We start from the raw sequence: 9,005 nt of genomic DNA on the forward strand, positions 1-9,005 counted from the left end.
CCAAGGCTAAAACAGAGTGCAGAGAAGGTGTTGATCAGCGTTGGCAGGGACAGCTTCCTCACAGTGAATTCCCTATATTAATGAAACCACAGTACTGAGTGAAGAAAAAAAGACAGTACATGATGAGGTGCCTGAGTAAACCATAGACCATGAAGTACGGGGTGAGATGGGAAGAAGTTGGAAGTGCTAGGGAGGGCTTCTTGGGGGAGGTGGAATTTGAGCTGAGTTTTGAAACGTGGCTAAGTTTTAGATCCTAGGAGAGAAGTAAGAAGAGCAGCAAGTTAGTGGAACCAGGGGGATTATAATAGGGAAATATTGTGAGTAATGGCCAAAAAATGGGAGTGAGCAGAGCCTGGCTGGGGAATAGTGAGTTGTTGGAAACAAGGTTGCATGGGAGCTATGGTCACCTAAGGTGTTTCCAAGCATTATGGAAGATGAATGAACTGAAGAAAGCCATTGGCAAAGTTCTCTGTTGCTCCAATTTGCAGACATTCTGAACCTGAGAACAGTACAAAGCTGCCTCAATGAAATCCCCCGTCATGTAAAAGTGATAAGTGGGGGTGGGGAACCTTTGGCCCTTGAGCCACACTTGAGGACCTAGAGGGCCACATGTGGCCTCAAGGCTGCAGGTTCCCCACTCCTGGTCTAGCTATTCACAATGGAAAAATAAAAGGTGCCTAGGCTGTAACTTGTAGCTGGATGGGTAGCTCATTCAATTAGTCCATCAAATTATATATACAGAACAGGTGCTGCAGAAGGCCCAGACCTGAAGAGTAGGAGATGTTCCAAGCTAACTGCAGACACAAAAACCTATCTCTTTAATGCAGATATTCTCCTGGTGTTCCTCTGTAGCTACAAATCATGGAACACCACACTTCTGGAAGAATTAGAATGAGTAATAACCTTATGGTGACAGAAAGCCCCCGAACAAGGTAAGTAGGCAGGATGTAGGATGTTACTGATCTTGACTTGATCTTGAGGTGTGGTCAAAACAATTTTATTGAGGATATTATGGAATGGTAGGGCTCAGAAGGAACTTGGAGATCATCTACTCCATCTCCTCATTTTTTCTATGTCTAGAAAATGGGGTTGCTAATGTAGGGATGTGATTTTGAACCATTTATTTCATATCTCTTTCTTCATCTATGAAATGAGGGGGTTTGACCCAATGACTTTTACTGATCCTATGAGCTTAAGCATTCTTTGAGTCTATTGTATGGCTCTTTGTGTGATCCTAAATTTCAACTCTTTAAACTTGAGTTGTATTCGATGTTGCCAGATTTTGGTGTTCCATGTCTCCAGAGGTAGCATCCCATGTGGGCCAACTGTAGTGTTCCATGACTATAGCATGTGTATTCAATGTCTCTAGATTATATTACTACATGTCTCACGTAATGTATTCCAAGTATTCTGCGATTCTAGATTGTGGTATTAAATGACTGCAGACTATCGCATTCCATGATTCTACCTACCTCCCAGACTTGTTGTGAGGCTCAAATGAGATAATATTTATAAAGTACTTAGCACAATGCCTGGCATTTAATACTTTTTTTTTCCTCCTTCTCAAGATTTTAGTATTCAGTGTTTCAAGACCATAGTATTCCATGACACTAAACCAGTGGTTCTTACCCTTTTTTTTGTGGGTCATGGACCCCTTCAGCAATCTGGTGATGCCTATGGACTCCTCAGGATAATGTTTTTAAATGCATAAAATAAATATTATAAAAGAAATCAATTATATTTAAATGGGGTTTTAGTGGTTTTATTTAAAATGGTTTTTTATACATACACACATAAATATAAATAAGTTCATGGGCCTTATATTAAGAAACCTATGGTATTTTTTTGTCTCCAGACAATAGTATTCTGTGACTCTAGATTGTAGTATTACGGGTCTGTAGACTATAATATTACATAACTTGAAGGCATACAATTATATAGGAAGAATGTTAGTATTAAAAAGATGGGCCTTTGTTTCAGTGAGAAGCTTGAGACTGTTAAGAGAACTTTGTAATTCCCCAAAGTTAATGCAGTCTGCTTTTCTCTCTCCTTGATCTCCCTGAGGTGCCCAGTAGGCACCAATGGGCTACAACATTGCAGATAAAGAACTAGGAAGGATGTAGAGTATAAAGGAAGGAATCAAATCAGTGTGTGAACAAAAGAGAAGGTTGGTCGTGTGCCAGTAGTGATGTGGTCCATTGGTGTCCTGGAAGACAAAGAAAAATTGAAGAAGGCCCTCAGCACATTAGGCTGACTCAGAGGGAGACATGGGCATATACATACATACATACGTATATACATATATATATATATATATATATATATATATATATATATATATATGTATAGACACACACACATACACACATACATAGATACATATATGCATGTATCTATGTATATATATCTATGTGTATATGTATATATACATACACATATATATATACACATATATATGTGAATATATACGTAGGGGTGTATATATACACATATTTTTATAGATAAACAATATATTTATGACATGTTTATATATTATGTATGTTTATATATAGCTATATAAACACACATATATATTTCTATAGAGAGACACATAAACATGCAGTTTGGGCCAAGCCAGCTGTCTTCTTCACTTTCTCTTGAAAATGTTTTCCCTTTTCTCTGGGAAACACATTAGTATCAATTTCATTCTTTATTGTTTATGTTAAGTTGATTATTTTGATAGAAACTTTAATTGTACTCCTTATGCTTGGGGGGCCTTGGTGGAATAATATGTTTGATTGGAAAGAAATGTAATTTCTCAAACATTATGATTCAGTTGTCTGAGTGAGACTTTGGAGCCGAGTTTTCAAATACCCCTTGATTGATGACGATGGCAAAGAGGTGTGTGATGTAATAATGTACGCTCACCAGTCATCAAGCAGCTTTCTCAACTGGGTAGGAGCTTCATCCTCCTCCCTCCCACTCCTCCAACAAAAATTGGGGCCAGCTGCTTCACTAAAAGGCATAGGGAAGGCTGAGCAAGCAGCAATTTCCCTGATTTATGATTGATTAAGTAAAGCAGGAATTTCTTCTCATTAAAGGAAGCTCAGCTGTTCCCTTGAAGTCTGGCACAGTTGTGCTATTCAAGTCCTTGAACCTAATAGAGTTCTTGACCTAGTAGAGGTCAATGCTTAACTGAAGGGGAGGGGAGGGAGCCCCCAGAAAGGATTGGTTGAAACTCCAGCGAGAGTTGAAAGGTGAAATGGGATACGATAATGAACCTGAAAACATTAGGCAAAGGGCTTGTTGGTGGAGCCTGAAAAATAACAGTACTTTGTGTTATCTGGGAGATAACATTTATAAAATATGAGAATAGATTAGTTGGTCAATAAACATTTATTAAGCGCCTGTTATGGTCCAGGAACTGTGCCAAGTGCTGGGGATACGAATATGAAAAAGAAAGACAGCCCTTGCCCTGAAAGTGCTTACAATCTAATGGGGAAAGTGATACACACACACAAAAAGCTGAAAATAGATAGGGAGGAGAAGGGAAACCTAATTCTATTAGTGAGATTTCTGGGGGCAGAGTGGGGAATTCAAAGATCAGAAGCAGTGCCACTGTGTGGGAAATGGGGAGATGTTTGTCCTGAGCCCTTTTTTTGGGTGTGTGATATCTATATCTATATCTCTATATCTATCTATCTATCCACACACATACACACACACACACACACACATATAATATGTATACAACCTCTCATTGTATTGTACTTTTATCTTTTACAGTAGATCTGATACAGGCGTTAAATAACTAAAGACAGACCTCTGGGGGTCTGAGGGAAGGGGAAATGGGAGTAGATGGGGTAAAACAGAATAATAACAGTTGACATCTATATATCTAATTTTGTTTTGAAGCATGTTTTACATGTATTATCTCGTTTTAACCTCTCAACCCTGTGAGACAGGTACTACAGGTAGTATCCCCATTTTACAGATGAGGAAACTGAGGCCCCCAAAAGATTAAGAAATTGTCCATGGTCACAGAGGTGGTAGGTATCAAAGGTAGGATTTGAACTCAAACCTTGCCAGATTTCAAGAGAAAAGGGACAGATTCAAGGAAGAGGAGAGTGCAACATTAGTAGGGAATAGATTTGGAATTGAAAAGAGGAAGGTAAGTATTAAAACACCTCTGTGATTAAAAAAAATACTTCTGAGCAGGAGCCTCTTTAAACATGTTATGGGAATTATAGGGCTAAAAAGGCAGAGGGGGTTTGGAGAGGAAGCCATTTTCAAATTCAGAGGGGGACTTAAAATTTTCAGGTTGATATTCAGTGGAGAGGGAGTGCTAGTAGTCATCCAATGATTTACTAAGGAAACCTAGATTAGAGGGACACAGGGAAAGAAGATGGAATATTACCATGGCCAGATGTGGTTTCCAAGGTGGCTACTGGGGACAAAGCCAGTTCAAGATGGCCGCTCAAAGCACTGTAAAATAGAGCTGGGGATAGGAAGTGGGGAAATGTTTATAAGGAAATTATGCAAAGATAAAATTGACCAAATATACGTCCAAATGTCTTTTGGAGCAGTAGGCACCAGGTTATGGAAAGTATCAGAAAGACTGAGGTAGGGACAGAGTTTGTGAATTTTTGGTCAAGAAACAAAATTGTCAAGGGACTAGCTCAGCTCACTACAAGAGCAAGGATCCTATACTAACCTTGAAGGGATAAGACCAGCTTAACCTTCTATCTCGAATGCACATTGATGAGGCTGGAGACAAGATGGAAGCAACTCCGTTTAATTTTAACAAAGCATTCACTTAAGTAGTAAAGTAACAGGAGCTTCTTCTCAAGTCATGATGATGTAGAGCTAGGGACACATCCTGTGCACTTATGCTGTGCTAAGGACAGCGCATGCACATCCTGTGCACTTATCTGACTCCAATTCCAGATAAACTGCTAATGACCATACAGTAACTAAAGGAGTTAAAGATTGTTAAAGATCCATAGAATGGAGCACCAAACCAGGCAACCTTTGCTCATTGATCAGTCATCCGAGAGGGGCCTCCGCCCATCAGTTAGACCTCATGAACAGCCTGTGGCCCTCTACATCCTTACAGATCCCTAACACAAAATGGCATCCCTGTTCTTAAATACCTCCTTTTAGAGCCCAGGGGAGGAGAGAGGACAGCTCATTTTTCAGTTCGGACATACACTTTGTAGAGAAGGGGGTAGGGAATTAGAAGCACAAGCAGACCTAGAAATGACAATTTTTCTTTTTCTTTCTTTTTTTTCAAAAAAGTAATTTATTTTGAATTATCAACAATCACTTCCATAAGCTTTTGAGTTTTACATTTTCTTCCCCTCCCTCCCCCAGATGGCATGCAATCTCATATAGGCTGTACATATACATTCCTATTAAACATATTTTCACATTAGTGATGTTGTCAGTAAAAATTAGAACCAATAGGAGGAACCACAAGAAAGAGGAAACAAAACACAACAGAAGAAAAAAAATAGCAAATAGTATGCTTCGATTTGCATTCAAACTCCGTAGTTCTTTCTTTGGATGTGGATAGCATTTTCCATTATGAGACCTTTGGAGATAGATGTTGTAGATCCTTGTATTGCTGAGAACGGTCAAGTCTATCAATATTAGTCATTGTACAACGTGGCTGTTACAACGTTCTCCTGGTTCTACTCATTTCACTCAGCATCAGACCATACAAGACTTTCCAGGTTTTTCTGAAGTTAGCCTGTTCATCATTTCTTATAGCACAATAGTATTCCATTACATTCATATACCACAACTTATTCAGCCATTCCCCAATTGATGGGCAGCCCCTCAATTTCTATTTTTTGCCACCACAAAAAGAGCTGCTATAAATATTTTTGTTCATGTGGGTCCTTTTCCCATTTGTATGATCTCTCTGGGATATAGCCCTAGAAGTGCTATTGCTGGGTCAAAGGGTATGCACATTTTTTTTAACTCTTTGGGCATAGTTCCAAATAGCTCTCCAGAATGGTTGGATCATTAGAAATGACAATTTAAAGGCTTCAGTAAGATGTGGAGTGTGGAAAACAAGTGAAGATTGGGTTTGTCCAACTTTTTCCCCTCAACTCAAAAATGGCCACTTAAAGAGTTTTTGGTGAGGAAAGCAGATGGGAAAGAGGGCAGGATTATTAAGTTTGGGAGAAAGGGGGGCCCAAGAGAGAAGTTCCCAAATATCTTCTCCCCAAGTCACTAAGATGGATGGTGAAAGGGAAAGGAGAGATGGGTTTGTAATCAGAAGAGTGGCCCTCACTGACCAGACACACTCTGCCCACTACCAAGAAAACCATGAAAACTAGGAGGGAGCATTTGTTGAGTCCAATAGAAATAAGAAAAAGGAGGAAGTAGGGATAATTGTTGGAGTATTTTCACCAGTAGTCATACAAGTACCTAGATGGCATTGGAAACAAACTGGTTGGTAAAGGAACAAAGATGGCCTCGCTGCTCTAAACCTCTTACATACCAACAGTGGGAGAAAGTATTCTTCCAGGGAATCAAAATGGCTACCACCCAACAGGGATGGGAGTTGAGAAAGAGTGTGGATAGAATTATGGTTCTGTTGTAAAAAATACCTTTGGGGCAAGGAGGGTGTTGGGGAGGGGCAGGGAAAGGACATCAGGCAGGGAAAGAGGCATCTACAAAACACATTCCATAAAGCCCTGGGGGAAGGAGGGAGAGGGAGGGCTGCAGTGTGTAGACTCAGGTCGTTTTTTATTATTTGGAGTTTGAAGGCTGCTCGGCCAGCAAACTTGTCACGCTGTCATTAGTGGCAATATTGACTGTGTTAGTGTGGCATTCAACATTTGCTTCCACATTGGGGGTCACATTCATGAACTTCACAGCCACCAGAGGCTGTGTATAATTCACATGGAACTTCTTGCCGTAGTAGGGAAAATACATCAGGTCAGTGTTGCCATTGGCAGGGAACATAGCGAAGTCACCAGAATTTTTGGCATCCTCATTCTGCTTCCCTGCACAGGTAACATTCATGCTCTGATTGGCTCCTGCATAGAAGCTGATGACCCGGTTCATCTTGATAAAGACGCAGGGCTGGCCAGTGCTGAGCCCTGAACCCAGCTGTGTCCTCTTGAGCTGACAAGCCCGCTTGGGATAGTTTATTGTCAGGTTGCTCATAATAGTGCCCCTGGAGGCAGACGTCATTCTTCTGGGCCTGGATTGAGTCATTGTAGGGCTCCAGGAATTTATCGAGTATCTGCACATGCTGGTTTCAGCTCTTGGTGTCACTGAAGTTGACCAAAAACCTCAAGGTTGTCCATATTGGGATGAATCAACAGGCTTGGTGTTGCAAGCTGGTCCTGGTCTGTGGTCTGAGACAGTCTGCAGCATGACCCACAGGCTAAGGGTGAATAAAGCAGTTAAAACCCCATAGAAGACAAGGTAGAAGAGGAGGATGGAGGCCCAACTGCTTCCAGAACGGCCCATGAATTCATGAGTCCGTGGGTTCCACATGAGCTCTTTCCATTCCTCCATCACCTCTCCACCGGTCTTCTCCTTTTCATTGACCATTTCTGTGGCTGGGGGCTAGGCAGGCCTGGAGAAGGGAGATGAGAGGCGGGGAGGCGGGGTGCTGGTAGGGGTGTCAGATTGGGGGACCTTCGGGAAAGCCAGTGCTCAACGGGCTAGGAAGACCCCCAGGGAGCCGAGCCTGTCTGGCCCAAGACTTTGCTTTGGATTCTTGGGTGTGATGCCCTGCAGAGGGAAGGGGAGCACTAGAAGCTGCAGTAGAGGAGGAGAAAAAAGGTGCTAGGCATAGATCTAAAGGCAACCAAAAAGGGGGGACAGTCAACGGAGAGTAGAGTGGGGCAAAGCCCAAAGCCGGGCTTGCAGCGATGGTCCCCAAAACCAACCCAGAGGAGCAACAGTGGGTATAAAATAAGTGGCCCGATGAGGATGTAAGGAGAGCTGGGGTGTGAAGAAGCAGCGTGGAGTAAGGAGGGGGGTCCCCAAAATCTGGCGTTAGAGCTGTTGAAGGCAAAGGCAGCAGGGGCAACAATGCACAGAAACCCTGGTGAAAGGAAGAGGCGGGGAAAGGTGGCGGGGGCTGAAAGCTGCAGGTATAGGGGGACTGGGAAGGAGGGCGCAGCTGTGTAGGAAGCAGCCAAGGACTTGGGGGGAAGGCTCATCTTCGCAGCAGTGAGGGCCTGAGCCCCCTTCTTAAATGGACATTTTGGAGGTATGGCTCTGCCCTTCAACTGGGAGCAGAGGGTACTGATGAAGTGTTAGTTCCAAGGGTGATTTGATCTGGCGAGACAAATAACAATTTATGGTTGGGCTGAAATTTCCTTGGAGATCAGGAGCATAAACCATGTGACTTGGACCTAGAAGGATCACCTGGTATAACCTCCTCATTTTACAAATGAGGAAATTTAAGACGCGGAGAGTCTGTCCCACAGTGAACAAGTTAATAGGCTGGGATTCACGTCTAGATCCAGACCTCTTTCTCTCCCCTTCGACTTGTTTTGCTATTGCCTTAGAATAAAGCAAGGTCAGAAAATTTTCATAGATTTAAATATTTATTTTCATATTCAAATCTGTCTATACTTCTAATGACGAGAGTGCGGATTAGAATATTAGCCTTGATCAATTCGTACTGGCAGTTTCCATTGTTGTGGCTATGCATGGACCACTTGCTTGTTCTGATGAGTTTTTGGGCTTCTGATTGGGCAGCCTGTGTGGTCCCTCATTTTCTGTTGGGTGAGTCTCTTGCACAGAATTTATGGGAGGATGTGGATGTGAGTGGCACAGGATATGAAGGCAGGAATGGGCAGTGATCTGCCCCTTTGTAAGGGATATACTCCTCATCAATCAGGTTCTTGATCCGTTGGAATCCTGGAGTGCTAGAAAATGGCTGCTTCTGGGATACAGTCTGTTAATTGGGCCCCCTCTCTAGGATCTGTCATGCTTTTCTACTGGACCCTCCTAGGATCTCTGAGCAGGATCACCTGCCTTTAATTCAT

General features: G+C 42.2%; 1 pseudogene; it reads right to left on the bottom strand.

The window, feature by feature from the left end:
* Window positions 1-2,139: 2,139 nt before the first annotated feature.
* On the bottom strand, window positions 2,140-7,554 carry LOC110213307 (sodium/potassium-transporting ATPase subunit beta-2 pseudogene; annotated as a pseudogene).
* Window positions 7,555-9,005: the final 1,451 nt, after the last annotated feature.

Source organism: Phascolarctos cinereus, unplaced genomic scaffold (genome assembly GCF_003287225.1).
Source record: "Phascolarctos cinereus isolate Bilbo 61053 unplaced genomic scaffold, phaCin_HiC Scaffold_9;HRSCAF=440, whole genome shotgun sequence".
Taxonomy (NCBI): Eukaryota; Metazoa; Chordata; class Mammalia; order Diprotodontia; family Phascolarctidae; genus Phascolarctos; species Phascolarctos cinereus.